The sequence below is a fragment of the Lathyrus oleraceus genome, chromosome 7, assembly GCF_024323335.1.
Source record: "Lathyrus oleraceus cultivar Zhongwan6 chromosome 7, CAAS_Psat_ZW6_1.0, whole genome shotgun sequence".
In the NCBI taxonomy this organism is placed as follows: Eukaryota; Viridiplantae; Streptophyta; class Magnoliopsida; order Fabales; family Fabaceae; genus Lathyrus; species Lathyrus oleraceus.
This window is the reverse complement of record NC_066585.1, coordinates 158432376-158451166: the sequence shown is the minus strand read 5'-3', so window position 1 is coordinate 158451166 and position 18791 is coordinate 158432376.

Genomic DNA, 18791 nt, shown 5'->3' with positions numbered 1-18791 from the left:
TCAACCAATATTGTGAGGATAAGAGAGATCTGCTGAGAATCCACATCTCAAGCTGAGGGATATATATATACTTCAAAGTAACAAGTCAACACTGCAAGGAATTTTAAGTCAACACCATATCAAATGGGAGACAACCCTGCAGGGGACAATATCAATACTACTTAGAACCGAAAACTTCCTGAATGAAGAGATCTTCTATCAGAAGATGGAACTTCGTTGGGGATCTATATCACAATGAGAGGCAAAACTCTGAGTGGGGAACCAAACAATTTACTAAAGATTCCATCAAAATCAACTCTATGGGGCTTCAACAATCTTCCAGGACAAATCAAAGGCCATACGAGGATGCAAATCAGCAACCAATTCCTTAAAAGGAAAACAACAATCATCAGATCTTCTTGGAGATTTATAAATGAACCAATTCTAAGGTACCAAATATATCAGCTGGATCTGCAGAATCATGCAAGGGAGAAACTGCCACGACTATGCAACAACCAAATAAAGGTGTGTTGGGGATCTGAAAACCAAATAAAGGTTCCACGGAGATCCATGGTTCATTCACCAATATACAAACTAAGGATGAAAAAACATGAAAGCCTCAGTTAGGGAAGGATGAATTGCAAAGGGAACAACACATCATCTTTGTTGGGGGTGATAAATTGCTTGGGGGGAAACTCATCAACCATGCTAGGGGTGAACGATAAACTGTTGGGGAGGTAAAATCTCCAACAAACTGCTTGGGGAAGATAACAATGCTTCACACATCAAGACTCAATATTCTTAGATTGTTGTTGACATTCCTTTTTGAATTCAATCTTCTTAAAGTAAATGCCTTATTATTTTACAAAAATGATTATTCATTAATTTGTTTATTTCAAAAGTATCATAAAAAATATTCAATTTTATTAAACAAAAACAAATAAGAATGATAAATAATTGGATAAAAGCTCAACTTTATTTAATAGAATGGTAGTCCACAAATGGCGGGACTCCATGGATCTGTACAAAGTTTGAAAATGGTAATTTACGTGGAAAAGGGTTTCATTGAATATAAGGACCACTATCCTCCCTACAAACTCTGAAATCCACTATGCTCTTATCTTCAGTTGAGAATGATGAATCAGAACCAAATGACTGTTCAAAATTGCTTCAAAGATCAGGACTAGCCGGATGCAGTTACTTGCTATAATTCCTAATTTTTGCCTAGATTTCCCCAAGGTGGGGTACTCAATCTACCAGGATGATTTTTCTGTTTTATGTCTCTAACTTTTTCCTGGATCGTCCTTTAGGGTTTTCAATCCACCAAGACACTCATTTTTGCCTAAGTCACCCTTTCAGGTTTTCAACTTAGCGAGCCGTTCTTTTCTTTTTAGGAGAAGTATTTCTTGATTGCATCGGCGTTCATAGGACGAGCGAACTATTCACCATCCGTAGTTATAAGAATCAATGCACTACCTGGAAAGGCTCTCTTAACAACATACGAACCTTCATAATTAGAAGTTCATTTACCCCTAGAATCAGGTTTGAAAGATAAAATCTTCTTGAGCATGAGGTCACCTTCTCGGAACACACGAGGTTTGACCTTCTTATCAAAAGCTTTCTTTATTCTCTGCTGATATAACTGACCATAACACATGGCAATCAATCTCTTCTCTTCAATCAAATTGAGCTGATCAAACTTGGCCTGACACCATTCAACTTCTATCAACTTGGCTTCCATCAAGATACGCATTGACGGGATCTCAACTCCTACGTGGAGCATAACTTCCATGCTATAAACAAGAGAGAAATGGGTTTCCCTCTAAGAATTCTTTCAATAATTAACATTTAGTTAAAATTATAGTTAGTTATTGTAAGACCCCAAATTTGACCCTAAGATCCCTCATGCCATCTCATCATATGCATTGGCTTTGGGATCACACTTTGGCATCCTCCTTACCCCTTATTCATTGGGTTTACATTGGGAGAGTTCATCAAGCACATTTGATTGTATCATACTTTGTTTATCATTATTTACTAACCAAAATACCAAAAATATGTCAATGTATAGTTTATTGCTTTTGTAGGTAGTCTATATGTTTACCAATGCCTCATCAAGCTCACATCTAGGGTTTAAGACCCTCGATGAAAGAAAACTAATCAAGAGATGATTCACAATGATTATATACATCATATATGGGTCCCCATGATCTTCACATATCATTTTGATCAATAATTCATCAAGAGTTTGAAGCTTGTTTGCCTTGGAAGCCCTAATTCATCTGGGTATCTTGTATGACTTCCTCAACAAGTTTCTTCACCATATGATCAAATGTTTCAAGGGATACTTCATATTACATCATATTACACATATATGATCCTCTATCAGTCCCAAATATCAAGATAATGTCAAGTTTGCAAGATGATTCATGGTGGTTGACCAGAGAAAGTCAACTAGTCAAAACTAGGGTTCCCTAGACCCTATCTCCTACAATTTTTATCATATAAAAATTATTACAAGAGAAAAGTTACTCCTTATGACATTAAAAACAACTTTAATGTTGAAGTCAAGAGCTAGTTTTGCTTGGAAAGTCATTTTTTATGGTGAAAGATTATAGGTCATTTTGTCTGAACCCTAGTTAGGAGGTCAACTTCCAAAGACCATAACTTGCTCAATTTTTATAATATGAAATCCATTCAAGCTACATGATCAAATTCAAGATGTCATCTCAAACATTTATGTTTGGAAGAAGTTCTAATTAAACTTGAAAATGCATGTGCCAAGAGGAAATATTATAGGTCATTTTGGGCCATTACCATTGAACAAGTGATTTGCCTCAACTTCTAAAATGCATAACTCCTTCATGCCAAATCCAAATGAGGTCAAATTTGTGACCAAATTGAAGAGGTTTGAAAGAGATACAACTTTGATGAAGGAACATATCAAAATTTATTAAAGGTGGAAGAAGTGAACATTTGACTTGGTACATAGAAAATTTTCAAATATGTTTGATTTTCCAAACTTCCACCTCAACATTCATCAGGATCCAAGCTTCAAATGGAAAAATGTTCAACATGAAACTTGTTCCCCTTGATCTCACCTTCCAAAAAAGTCCAAGATCATATCATTTGGCCAAGAAATTAAGTACTTGCGCGTGGGTTCTTTTGGATGGATTTCACATACACTTTCCAATCTCCACTGCATGACCACATGACATGATTTCAGCATTGCACATTGGTGATTTTGGACCTGAATACATCACTTGATAGGCCTATCACACACCCATGAAAGCATGCAAAGCAAATTGCTAAATTTGGAAAATTTTGGAAGTGTGTAGAAATGAATCACAATGCTTATAAATACAACCCTCTTGGCTCAGAATTAAGGATCTCATGCCCAAGCTTTGAACCTGCAATTCAAACCCTCACCTTTAAAGGATAATCTTGAAGGTTTTCATTTGAAAATTGAGCTTCAAATCTAATTCTATTTTGAGATTGAAACTCCAAGATTCCAAGATTTTCTTTGATCCAATTCATCTCCTACAAGCTTCTGAAGCCAAGCCAAGGACAATTGGAAGCAAGATCAAGCAAGGTTGAAGCTCATTCGAAGGTGATTTTCCAGAACTTTCATCTTTTTGATTCTCTTTCAATTCTTCACTATAATTTGTGATTTCTGGTTGGCTAAAGTCCTACCAATGTAGGCAACAAGATTGGGTTGCTTTGAGGTTAAATCGAAGCAACTCAGTTCATGATCCTCAAAATTCAAATCCCTGTATCTTTTTATATACTTGGAATTGTAGAAAATTGAGGCCAGATTCGTGATCCTGAGCATTTTCTCTTTGAAATAGTGTCCTTGTTTTCCATTTTCTTTGAAATGAAGTTGGACCAGTCTGGTGGAGGTCACCAGAGAAGAAGACCGGAGCCCTAGCTCCGATGATGTGCTGGCATGCATCCTGGCCATCTGATCTATTTGAAATGTTTTAATCTTGGCCTTTGGTCCTGATTACCACGCGTGTGATATATTGACTAAGATTCACAATGGAATGCACACGCTTGACAATCAGATCTGCCACCTCAGTTAATGAGGGAGATCTGATGGCCCTTGTTTTTTTGTATTTTCTAATTTTTCATTTAATTGCTTTATTTTGTTTAACTCATAGAAATTTCATTTTTAATCCAAAAAATATGGGACTTTCACCAAAAATATTTAAATATTTCTCTCTTTCATATTCTGAATTAAAATTATTTCTTGGATTAATTTTGATATTTTTCATGAATTAAATATTTTTGTGCATATTTTTAATTTTTTAAAAGTACTTCTGACTTTTCAAAAATCATGAAATTTTTTGTCTAAGGTCCTTTGACCTTGTTTGATCTAGGATAAATCTCTTGGCCTTTTATTTGGTGTTTTGAAGAGATTTTAGGTTTTGACCAAATTAAATTGTATTTTAATGCATTTTTAATTGATTAACTGTGTAAAAATTATGTTGAGCCATTTGTATGGTCTTGTGATGTTTGACTATTTGTTTGAGCCTTGGTCAAGGTTGATTTGACTTTTGTTGGATTAAAATAATTGGATTTAGGGGATTGATGAAATGTACATCTCATCTCCCAAAATGAAAGAATGATTTTAATTTGATAAAATTCCTCCCATGACCAATTTGTGTTTCTCTCTTTCCCATCCCTCTTCATATTCATCCCTATTCTTTCCCATTCCTTCATTTGACCAATGAAATCTCTAATCTCTAATGTCTTAAGGATAATTGGTTTATCAATGACCTTGTGTCAGATGAACCAATACACGTATGACTGAGATAGGTCCATCCCTCTTGATCTTTTCTTTTAGTGTGTGGTATGTTTTAGGAGTTTGGTTCATTATATGATACGTCTCGTGACTGTATATAGAATACAGTCTATCAGGTGCTTGACTGCAAGTGCACAATCCATTCGTTTTAGTTTTAAAAGATATCGAACCCACAGGGACCGATGGTCAAACTAATGCTACCGACGTTACTATGTTTAGCTAAGGGAATGATTTTTAGAAGTTTGGTTGAAGAAAAGTAAATCTAAGGGAAGTTGAGTTTTAAGAAAATATTAATAGGAGGATATCAGTATGCAACGCATTAATCGTCAGGGACTCGATAACTCATCGGTATATAATTTAAGTACCAAATATCTTTCAGTAGAAAATACTTATTTAAAAGGCTTTATCTCACACTCTCCTGATTGTTGATTCAGACTATACCTTTAAGTCAGAATGTACGCTCTCGCTGTCCCATTTGAAGTTGAAAATACTTTTTGAAAATAGATAAGTTTTAATTGCTTTTAAAGTGATCTCGCTGTTTTTAAAATCAATGCCTAGTTTTTACTATCCAGTTCGACCCTCACGCTCTCGCGATTTTCGGTTCTCACCTTAGTTAATTTCTCACTCCCGTGGCAAAATCGTATTAAATAGCTTCTCACTCTTGTGACAAAGTTAATTAAATTTAAATTAAAAACCACAACCAAAAAGATTGTTTGAGACAAGAAGTTTTTCACCGATTATTATTAAATCCCGTCTAATTAAATTGTTACATACCGATACCGGTAGTTTAGCCAGACATGTTAAACAACGCAACCACAAACGAACATAAACAGATCAACAATAATATAGACATGATTACAATAATAATAAAGCAATAACAATTGAATAAAAACTTGGAAATTGGATTAATAGAATACGCCAAATCTTGAAGTACTTGAGCAGTCCTCCACAGGTTGGTAGGATGCTGCCTCTTTGAAATAATTGCTTAAACTAAATTAAATAAATTGCAGTAGTTCCCTAGTGTAGGAAACTACTACTTTGGCTAAATGAAAAACAGAAAGGGAAAGGAAAAATGGAAACTCTAAACGGAACGGTAACTAAATTGCGGTAGAGGAAACAATGTTGCTGAAGAAAAATAATACTAGAAAGCAGAATTGCTGTAGAAAATAAATTGCAGAGACAAATTAAGCGTCCCCGTAGGTTTCCAACTTCTGTCTTTTTATATCCTCCATTAGGTCATGGCAGTTGAGAGAAACAAGGATGACTTGGTTGAGTGAGGAATCCACGGGAAAGTGGCCGTGGAACGAGAATTTAGGCATGTTGGCTCACTTCTGTTGACTATTTCAAGGCGCTGATTTTGGCCGCGTGACGTCCGTGATGGGCCTGTGACGGTCGTCACAGGCTGGGCGTGCCGGTCGTTACATGCTTTGTGACGGTCGTCACATCCACAATGTTTGTGTCCCCTGTTTTCTGTTTTTCTGCTGCTTTCTCTTCTGTTTCTTCTTCTTTTCCTTCCTATTCTATACTTTGCTCATTTAAGATGGGGATTGAAATACCTGCAAAAATAACTCGAACACTTGCGAAATAATCAGAATATAAATGAAAGTATTACGATTTTTGAGTGTAAATCAAGGCAAATATACGATGTATTTTCGCGTTATCATTATACCAAATCTCTAACATGCATTAACACCTAAATTTTTATTGCCCGATCTCAGATAGTTGTGACTTCTACATAAGTCCAATTACGATTGCTTAATATATAGCTAAATTTGACCCTAAAGGCATAACATTCTAGTAAGTGAGATTGTAAGCCTCCCATCCTTCATGTTATTATGTGGAAACTTGACCTTTTTTCCTTCCTATGGAAGATGTCTTAGTTTAAGGATCCATGCTTGTGAATGGATGATTGAGTGTTCTCCAAAGAATGACTTAATCAATTAAAAAATATCACTAACACTTGACTAACATTTGACTAACTCTTATTGATATTGCTTTACTTTGAAGTCATTTACTTTATGCAATTTAAATTTTAGCCATTTACCATTCATTGCCATTTATATTTCAGTTAACTTGTTTATGTTTATACCATTTTTACTTTGCTCATTTGAGCCATATCTTGTGATTGTATATATTGTTTGTGCATTTTAATTTTGTTTGTGGTCTTAGGACCTTAAAACACTTAATAAACAACAAAAACCCTAAAAAACATTTGGTGGACTGTTGATCTTGATCTGAACTTTTGGACTTAGGATTAGGCAACATTCCCTGTGCAAAAAGGACATGGCCAATGCCAACATTTTGAGACCAAATTATTATGAACTGAGCCTTCATCTGATGCAAGCCTTGAACTCTATTTTCATCTGTTACTTTGTCCTAGTGCTGATTGTTATTTTGATCTTGCGTCTGATGCTTTGTTCTGAGTTGATCAAGGAATAAGAAGACTGCCAACTATGAGAATTGATTGCTTGGATATGGCTATCTTTATTTGATGCCTTAATCTTCTTGATGTCTGGATATTGTCAATTGCTTGTTGATTACTGATTGATTCAAAGTCCAAAGTGAAAATAAGTTTTCTATATGACATTCTTGTCTGATGGATTGCATCTCATTGGTCAGATCTTTTCAACTCTTAACTTCTAATTTTATGCTTAGGATAGTCTCTTCATCTTCTCCCACTTCTTAAATTTCAAAATATCTCCCCCTTTTCAAAAAAATTGTTTGCTTGTGATTTCAAACTTATACCTTATTTCAATTAAAAACTTTAGCCTTATGCCATTGAATTTTTGAACTTCTTTTCTTAAATCAAACTTGTAAATAAACTTAATCATATTGACTTAAAATTTCAAAAGACAAAAATAACTAACAACTCCATTTAAACTTTTGGCCCTTTGTGCCCTTCTCAATTAAATTTTTGTTGAAAGCAATTCACCAACTTTGAAATTGTTACCACGAATTACGAGGTTTTGATCCCTCATTTTTATGTTGGTACGTGGGCACAAGTCCGAAGGTCTTCAAACACATAAATATAATTAATGAATTCTTTTCTCATGCCCACACTCTATTTTTCTCAAACATATTTTATTCCAAATACATATGCACACATAAAAAAGGGCTCCCTAGGAGTACCTAGGACACTTTGGGTGCTAACACATTCCCTATGTGTAACTAACCCCCTTACTTGTAATCTCTGACATTTTATTAGTTTTGATTTGAAAACTTCTTATCCTTGGGTTTTGTTCGTACTTTTCCCTTTTCCTTTGGAAACAATAAAAGTGCGGTGGCGACTCTGGTTTTATTGACGTTAAACTTATCCATAGTTTAATGGTCATGAATTTACCGCGACAGAAATTAAATGGTTACTCTGCTAAGGAGTAGTCTTAAGTGGGTTTAGCCTACTTTTTTATGTGTATATATTTGTATATTTGATGTTTGTATATTTTTTCGTGTGATATAGCCTGTGTGTTGTGCTTGGTGATCTCTGAGTGGTGAGATAAGTTCTAACCTGAACTTGAGTGCGATTAAGATGAGAGGATGGTATAGTCATGTTCAACTTGTGTAGAGTAGTCCTTAACAAGTTGGCTTGAGACCCATCTACTCAGTGGAGCCCCTTTTGGAGTTACTAATGTCACATAAGTTATTTGTGGTTAGACATTACTTTCTCTGATTTGGGGTCCGAGAAGCTGAGGACCGTAGAACATTTAACCCAACTTGACCTATTTAGGACTTAGTGTGGAGACTGTTTAGGTGTAGACCTGATAGCAGTTGTTACATGATACTACACTCAGACGAGTTTCTCTTGAGAATATTATGGGTTAATGAGTTAGTCATCCTAACCTGTAATATCCGATAGATGAGATTAAGACTCTGGTAACTTTCATATAATATGATCTACAGATTTTTATCCTTAGTACACTCATTTAGGATAGAGCTTAACCTGACTCCATGCTCGTGACTCACAACAAACCCTTTGATTCTTGGTTGATCCGATCAAGTCTTGCCAATATCAATGGAATTTGGGTGTTGATAAGGTGAAAACCATAATCCACCAAAATGGATGATTGATCTTGATGATGACTTGATCCATCCCTTGACCTTTGTTTGTGTTTTCCTTGTGTGTGATCCCTTGTTTGTGATTGTTGCATTCATGCATACTGTAGCGGGGTATTCGTTACCATTGGAGATATTGACTAAATCCAAGGTAAATCATACAAGTCGAGTCGCCACCGCACTTCTATTTATCCAAAGGAATGGTTAGAAAGCGAACAAAAACCTAAGAGTTTTATCGAATCAAAAACTAGTAAAAATGTCAGAGATCTGGGTAAGGGGGTTGGTTATGCAATGGGAAGGTGTTAGGCACCCAAAGCATCCTAGGTACTCCTAGGGAGCCCTTTTCACATTTGTTGCAAAGGTTGTTGTTTTTTTTTTTTTGAAAATTTATTTGTGCAAACATGATTGAAGGGATGAGAAAAGCGTGTATGTTTATCTAATGTACTACTTACTAAAAGAAGGGTCAAAAGAAAATGACTCGCACGGACGTCGCATCCACTGCATACGTATCTCATCTGAATCTGAGAATCAGAGTCTTCGTAGCTCGGCTACCTATGGGTTAAAGATGAGTGTGCTCGCTAAGACATCGCGTCTTATGCCTACGTATCTCATCTGGGATGAGAATCAGAGCGAAATATGGTTCAACCAACTACGGGGTAAGGGTTGTGTTTTGGGGTGAACGACGTTACTACGCAATCTACCGGATGCTCGACCTTTGGAGACTTACTCGCCTGTAGTAGAAGGAGATAACATGTTCTTAGGAGAAGAAAAATCAATGACTTTGGGGTGTTTAGGGATGCTCATGCAAAAAGGCAGTCCTAGATGAAGGAACCGCGCTACCTTAAATGACATGCCACGAAAGGCTATACGAAACCTAAGAAATCGGTAACATGCGGGAAAAGTAAAGGGATCGAGAGATCTACCGTACGGATAAAGATCCGAAGTAACATCAATTAGATAAATAAGAAACCCAAAGACTCTTCCAAGCTAAACACCATCAAAGAAAGCGAGTCAGTACAGGTAACCGGAATAGACCTCCAAGTGGTACCCCACAAATAAAGTGGAACACCAGGCCATCTCTGCAAGAGTCATGTGAGCCCTCACAAAAAAAACTCAACAAACAGGTTAGAGAAACAAGATAGGGTAATCAAGAGTTGCCCCCAAATCAAAATGTAACCGCATGAATCATGCCATTAAAATTCACAAAAAGCTCACAAAAAGCAACCAAGGGTAGGAGGCCTAAACCTCTTGTCAAACACATGCATCAAAAGGGTATCAAATTCACCCATAATACCTCATACATTCAGAGCATTCAAATTAAACGCATAAAGTAATGGGAATAAGGCAAACCTGATTGGAGAGATCGAATGAAATTGAATTGCCCGGTTGGGTTTGCAAAGCAATATGAGGGTTTATATGAGATGGAATTGGCTCTTTGCAAATGAGTTCCCTTCAGTCTCTGGAGGTTGCTCTGAACTCTGTTAGCTCTTCTCTCACTATCTTTTTCCTGCCAGGGTAATAGGAATAGAATTGAATTTTGTTTCACTGAAACTCTGAATTTATAACCTGATTTTTGTGGACCTGTGGGCTCAAATGAGAGAGGCCCAAGTCCAAAATTTTTCTGTTATATTTTATTTATTTATTTAGTTTTTTTTTTTTTTTTTTTTTTTTATTTTTCGTTATTTATTTATTTATTTATTTATTTTCGTTTTTTCGATTTTTTTTATTTTTTATTTTTTATTTTTTATTTTTTTAAACACGTGGGCTTCGCCTAGCGAGCATGACAGTTCAAGAAATTCCTCTGAGCGTAGGTGATTCTGGTGGCTTTTCTTGGGACTCGCTAGACGACCCATTCTGCTCGCCTAGCGAGCATGACAGCTCATGAACAAACTTTTGCTCCTTCAAGATTAACGTTTTGACTGACGAATAGACCTTATTTGAACCTGTTGGAAGTATCTCAAGCCATTCCCTTGTGTTGACTGATCATCTAAATAGAACCCACAAAGTGTTTTTTATGATACTCAAGCTTCAAACAAAAGATGTTAGTGACACATTTTTGTGTTTTTGGTTAGTAAACAAAAGTAAGAGAAACAAAGATGTATAATTCAAGCATGCTTTGTGATCTCAAACCAATCACAAGGAGTCCCACCCAAAGGCAAAGGGAACCAAGATGCTAAAGATCCTTGAGGCAATGCAAATGCAATGTTATGATGCCATGAGGGATCTTAGGGTCAAAATTGGGGTCTTACAGATGCCCCTATTTAAGGTCATTCTAGCCGGAGAAGTGAAGGTTAAAATCTTCGTTTCGACGGGGTAGAATGGGCTTAAATAATAACAAAGAGACGAATTTTGGTCCCTAAGAGACCTCATGATGCAAATGTAGGTATGAAAAATGGTAGCACTCTATGGAGATATGTGTCCACAAAAGTAAAGAAATCAGAAGCCACTGATAATCCATATGAGCAATGCACTCCATGGGACCAAGACCCTGGGGACTCTCCTAGGGATAGAAAAGGGATAAAAATGCGCGAGCAGGTCACGACTCAAAGCGTGGGGAACAAAATTCCAAAGGGAAAAGATCCAATGGAAAGACTCGAGCTGACTCGAAGATGCATGTATTGGGGAATATGCCAATACAGCAAAAAACTATCCACATCGGATACTTCAGATAAAATCCGGATGAAAACAATGCACTAAGGGACTTCGCTGGGGATGTCCACAAGGACACTCTTGGGGAAGCAGCGGGACAAGGTATTACCGGTTACTGGGTAATAAGCTCAAGGAGACATGTGATCTGAACGCCAGGTATGAGGGTGAGAGATACAACATGCTAAGGAAGAGATGAATATCCAAGACCGGTATAAGGGTGAGAGATATCAAAACTTCAAAACGTCTGAGGAAAACCTAAAAGGTATACTTCAACTCAGGGATTCTGACTCCACAGGGGACAAAAAGTCATAATAGGGAGCAGAGAGGAAGGAACACCAGGGATACCGGTTACTGGGCATATAATAGGTGACCAACCAAGGCGTGAATTGGGGAAATATTCCCAAAACACTCATCATCCAAAAGAGGGCTAAAAGCAAACTCGATTACAGGATGGATATTCGACTCCACAAAGGGGATACGAATCTTACTCAACTGGGGAAAAACAAAAGACTTCAGACCCGAGAGTGCATGAGATATACTATCTATTACCGTCAGAACGTAGATAATATACTCGCATGGACGATTATCCACAACCGGTTACTGGGTTAATAAAGGATAAATCGACTGAAAAGAAAAGGCATCGGGATACTGAAACTAGGTATATAATGATGACCAATTCAGGGGAGAAACAATCGTTACCAACAACAACAAGGTAGACGAGAGATGACCCGCTGAGGATAAATTGCGTAATCAGGGCAATTATCCAAGCAGATGAGGGGATATCATCACCGAAATTGGATGAAGATAACGGTCACCAATTAAAGATGAGCAAAAATAGTTACTCTGCAAAAAGGGAAGAAATAGGGTTTACAACTACCGGTATGAGGGTAGAGAACCGCATACTCCGCCGGGGATAATAATTACTAATTATTGAGCAATTATTCATTTACCACGGGGAAACAGGAAAAGAGTCTCAAGAGACCGATCTAGGATCAAACTAGATAGGCACACCAAATCAAGACTTGTCCCGGTGAGGATATAACTCAATGGGGAAAACCATCCCAATATATGTGTTGGGAAGGAAAAAAAACAATCAACATCCACGAGGATATAACCCGGTGGGGAATATGGAAGAAAGGATAAACGCTTTCTGCTTATGGAGTTGACTCTATATGGAGAGATCAGACACACACATCTGCTCGGGGAAGTATATCACCAAATAGCAGGAGACAGCAAACAATGATATATGGCAAAGAATGCAACATGAATATCTGAATGTTATAATTATGCATAAATATGCATGGTTTATGTATGATGTATGCTGACAGACAGACATATCTAACACAACCAGGTCCAGGAATCAACCACCCGGTACTACATCTCAAGAGAGAAAGCCAAGTTCACCGGGGAGTATCTAATCTGCTGGGGATCAGAGATACCAGGAAGCAAAGAACTCTGCAGGGGATGAATCATCAATCATTCCAGCTGGGGACGAGAGTTATCACAGACAAGGTCCACCACACCAACAACTCTACTGGGGAATCTATCCGAGGAGATAAAGGATTTATCGGGATCAACCACCAAATATCGCTCTTGCCCAAAGAGATCCAAGTTGCCGAGGAAGAAAGATTGCTACTCTGCTGAAGGGAAGAGAGGTGGCTCTCAACAAGCAATCCACTTGGTAGGATAAACCACAAGGGGTTCCGGAGGGAGGAGATACAGTCATGCCAGGAATATGGACAAAAATCTTACCCTGTTGGGGATCGTACCACCCTTGGGAGAGCACTGAGGATCTCCTAAGTATCCTTTCGTCATTGTGAATGTTCACTTTGTTTAAAAACAAATTATAAAAAATTTGATTGTTTGAAACAATGATATTTTCTTAATCAAAACATGCAAAACATTTGTTGAATAGAAACAGATAAGAGTGCCAATAATTGGATAAAAGGCTCAAATTTATTTGATAGAATGGTAGTCTGCGAATGGAAAGACTCCATAGATCTTTACAAATTTGAAATTGGTGATATATATTGGAAAAGGGCTACATTGAACATAATGACCATTTCTCCACCAATTCTGAATCTGATGTATTTGAAGCTTTGGCTGATAATGAGCAAGGATCTCTGACGGACGACAGTTGTAGAACAAAGTCTTGTCAGAATGCAGTTACTTGCCAAATCCCTAATTTTTGCCTAGATTGCCCCAGGATGAGGTACTCAATCTAGCGGGATACATATATCATTATAATATATTTTTTGTGTCTCTAACTTTTGCCTGGATCGCCCTTTCAGGTTTTCAATCCACCGAGACGCTCATTTTTGCCTAAGCCGCCCTTTCGGGTTTTCAACTTAGCGAGCTATTCAGTTTTTATTTTTTTTGTCGAAGTATTTCTTGACTACATCTGAATTCACAGGAAGAGTGAAATCCTCCCCATCCATAGTTGTAAGTATCAAAGCACCGCCTGAAAAGGCTCTCTTAACAACATACGAACCCTCATAGTTTGGAGTCCACTTGCCCCTGGAATCGGGCGCGAAAGACAAGACTTTCTTGAGCACAAGGTCACCTTCTCGGAACACACGAGGCTTGACCTTCTTATCAAAAGCTTTCTTCATCCTCTGCTGATATAACTGACCATGGCACATGGCAGTCAATCTCTTCTCTTCAATCAAGTTTAGCTGGTCATAACGACTCTGAACCCATTCAACATCAGTCAACTTGGCCTCCATCAAGACCCTCATTGACGGGATCTCCACCTCTACAGGGAGTACAACCTCCGATCTTGATTTAGCAATCATATCATCAACGTACACCTCAATCTCCTTGTGCATCATGTCATGGAACAAGGTAGCCATATCTCGTTGGTACGTGGCTCCGACGTTCTTCAAACCGAAGGGCATCACTCGATAATAGAATGTTCCCCAAGGTGTGATGAATGTTGTCTTCTCCATATCCTCGGGTGCCATCTTAATCTGATTATATCCGGAAAATCCGTCCATAAATGAGAAGACTTTGAATTTAGCTGTATTATCTACCGACATGTCAATATGTGGTAAGGGGAAATCATCTTTCAGACTAGCTTTATTCAAGTCTCTATAGTCCACACGCATCCGAACTTTTCCATCTTTCTTAGGCACGGGCACAATATTGGCCACCCATTGAGGATATGTAGAAGTCACCAGAAACCCCACATCAATTTGCTTTTGAACTTCCTCTTTGATCTTCACTGCCATATCAGGATGAGTTCTTTTGAGTTTCTGCTTCACAGGCACGCACCCAGGCTTTAAAGGTAGGAAATGTTGCACAATATCAGTATCTAGACCAGGCATGTCTTCATATGACCAGGCAAAGACGTCAACATATTCTCGTAGCAACTTAATCAACCCCTTCTTAACAGATTCTTCCAGAAGTGCCCCAATCTTTACCTCTCGCACACAATCTTCAGACCCCAAGTTGACTATTTCTAGATTCTCAAGATGCGGCTGAATGATCTTCTCTTCATGCTCAAGTAGCTGGGTGATCTCATCAGGAATCTCTTCAACATCATCTTCCTCTGCCTCAAATACAGGGAATTCAAAATTGGGAGATGGTGTTGGGTCATTATGTTCAATGGGTTTAGAAATTAACCTGCATAATGATTTTTGGATATGAAAAGCTTTAGAATTGAAACAAGGCAAATCATTATGCAGATGAGAAGGTTGATTTTATTTTATTTTTTAGGGTTTTATGTGATCACCAATTTCATGCAAAAGCGAAAAGGGAAAATAAATGGAAAAACAAACATTTAACATGAATTTATTGAATGAAAATATCATTGTATTTATGCGCCATCAATGTCATCACTCCTCCTTTTGGCATGGGAGAAGGGTTTTTAAACAAAGTGATCATTACGTTGACTTATGGACAACTGTTGGAATATCAACAGCGACCCAATTGTTGCAGACCCCTCCAGGGATGATGAAATTGCCAGAATCCTTTGTATCTTCTTCTAAAACGGCAGCAGCCTCCTCATCTAGACCAGTGTGGATGAAACCTCCACTCTTGAATAAACCTTGCTTGTTTAAAGTACCAGAAGAAAAACCTATTCCAGCCCGGGACCCGTTGTCTTTTAACTCAATCATTTTTCCTAAACCAGTGGTTGCACCACGCTCAATGGCCAGCTTTGCATCTTTGTAGGAAGCAAATGAATGAGTTCTCTTCTCAATAGGCTCAGCAATAGATAACGCTTGGAAAGGAGTTCCAACTTCAACCTCAACATCTATATAAGAGAAGGAAGACAAATGGCTAACCAGGAGAGCCCTTTCCCCCTACCACTACCAGTTTCTTGTTTTTCACGAATTTCAATTTCTGGTGTAGGGTGGACGTCACGGCGCCTGCCTCATGAATCCATGGTCTGCCTAAGAGATAACTATACGATGGGTGAATGTCCATAACCTGGAAGGTAATCTGGAAATCACTTGGTCTGATCTTGATTGGGAGATCAACTTCCCCAATCATAGTTTTGCGAGACCCATCGAAAGCCTTCACAACTACTCCACTATGCCTCATGGGAGGCCCTTGATATGATAGCTTTGAGAGAGTGGACTTTGGCAATACGTTCAATGATGACCCGGTGTCCACCAGTACATTGGACATGGCGTCGTCTTTGCAATTCATAGATATGTGTAAAGCCAAGTTGTGGTCTCTTCCCTCCTCAGGGAGATCAGAGTCACAAAAGCTCAGGTTGTTGCAAGCAGTAATGTTTGCAACAATGCTATCGAATTGCTCCAAAGTGACATCGTGATCTACATATGCCACATCCAACACCTTCTGCAGAGCCTCTTGGTGTGGTTCTGAATTTAAGAGTAAGGATAACACATATATTTTGGATGGCGTTTGTAGAAGTTGGTCTACAACATTGTACTCGCTCCTTTTGATGAGTCCCAACATCTCATCACAGTCTTCTTTCACATTGCCACTCAGGCCAACAGAAGTAGGAGTTTTCAGTATGGAGGAGGGCTTAACAACAAGTGCCGGATTCGAAGAATTCATAGCGTTCCCGATCGGGCATTCAACAAAATCAACATTAATTTGAGGCTTCGGCGGTGCTGAAAATACACGGCCACTACGGGTCAAACCGCTAACATTGGCAATATTCACAATAGAAGAAGAGGGAAAGGACACCTCTTTCCCATTCTCTACTGCTACGGCGTTGTAGCGATAGGGAACTGCCTTTTCAGAAGAGTAAGGCACAAGACCAGCAAGCTTAATGATCAGAGCGGGAGAAGCCTTCTGCTTGCTACCATTGTACTTGATGATAACAGGCTCGGGTATCCGGAACACTGGGGAGATCACATTGACCTCAGGCTCATTTTCATCAACATTCCTGTTTTGAAGGATCTCAATGACTCCTTCGTCCAGCATTTCCTGAAGATCCTTGCGCACCTGGCAACAACCCAATCGGTTAACAGAGCAAACTCGGCATCTATCATGGTCATGCTCATAATGACTGTAGTCACACAACAAATGATGCATCTGGACCAGAGACCGTTGAATATGACTGACATATTTGACCTTGTATTTTCCAGGGCAACCCTGGACCATGTTGACAGATTTCCCATGCTTGCGCAATGGGTTCTTCTTCACATTAGGGCCTACGTCCTCAAAACATAGAATACCACACCTCACAAGGTCTTGAACCTTGGTCTTCAAAGGGTAACAATTCTCCACGTCGTGGCCGGGAGCACCAGAATGGTAAACACAATGTAACTCAGGCTTATACCACCACTGGGGGTTAGCAGGTATAGCCGGTGGGTCTCTCGGAGTAATCAGCTTCCTTTCTATCAAAGAGGGATATAACTCTGCGTACGTCATAGGAATAGGATCGAAGGTGACCTTTTTCCTCTCGTAATTTGTGCTGGTTTGATTACTATTGCGAGGCTGGTAGGCCTGCTGTTGTGGACGGAGCTGTTGTGGTTGATATTGCGGATGTGGTTGCTGATTGTTACTATGTTGCTGATACTGTTGATTGTCTCTGAAAACAGGTGCTATATGAGCCACCTAGTGCTGGTTACTGGCGGGACGCACAGTCTTCCTCCTCACAGAGGGTCTTCTTGGTTTCTCATGGGAGATCACAGCATGTGCCTCTCCATCTTTCTTCTTTGCAAACGCCCCATAACGTTTGGCAGAAGAGCCTTCTTCTCTGGTTAACCGTCCTTCACGGACCCCTTCTTCTAGACGCATCCCCATATTCACCATCTCGGTGAAGTCAGAAGGAGCGCTAGCAATCATCCGCTCATAATAAAAAGAACTTAAAGTCTTCAAAAATATCTTAGTAATCTCTTTCTCTTCTAGCGGAGGCACGATCTGTGCTGCCACCTCTCGCCACCTCTGGGCGTACTCCTTAAATGTTTCTTTATCCTTCTGGGACATGGCTCTCAATTGATCTCTATCGGGAGCCATATCCACGTTGTACTTGTACTGCTTGACGAAGGCTTCGCCGAGATCATTGAAGGATCAGATGTTCACGCTGTCTAAACCCATGTACCAACGCAAAGCGGCACCAGACAGACTGTCCTGAAAGTAGTGGATGAGTAGTTGGTCATTATCGGTTTAAGTCGACATCTTCTTGGCATACATGACCAGGTGGCTGAGAGGACAAGTATTTCCTTTGTACTTTTCAAAATCAGGGACCTTGAACTTCACAGGGATCTTCACATTTGGAACCAAGTAGAGTTCGGCAGCAGACTTGTCGAAAAGATCCTTCCCTCTGAGAGTTTTCAATTCTTTGTGAAGCTCAAGAAATTGATCGTTCATAGCATCCATCTTCTCATAAACATCTGGACCCTCAGACGGCTCAGAATGATAGATGGTGTCGTCTACCCTAGGCAAAGTATGCACGACAGGAGGAGGAACGGCAAGGACTGGGCTAGATGCCGGCAGAGAAGCAAAGGTAGGAACAGGACCCTCAGGCATGAAATTGGGTGGCATCCCCCACGGGAATCCGGTTGGCATGGCTGTTGGAATAAAGTGTGCACTGGCAGCGGGCACAGTAGAGGAGACAATCTCGGAGATAACTGTCCTCTGGGGAGGAGTTGAAGGTGTCAGAGAAGACTGGCTCTGGGCAGCCATGAGTGACTCCATTAGGGCAGTCAATCTGGCCACTTCCTCTTTCAGCTCGCGGTTCTCTTGCTCTAAGTGATCCATCAGTCTTGAAATGTTGGCTCTAGTGTAGTACCGGTGAGTCAGCTTGTCTTCAAAATAAATGAAGGACACAGAGTTAGACCACAGGGCAAGGGACCGGAAACAAAACCTGCTTATGCATATGATGCAT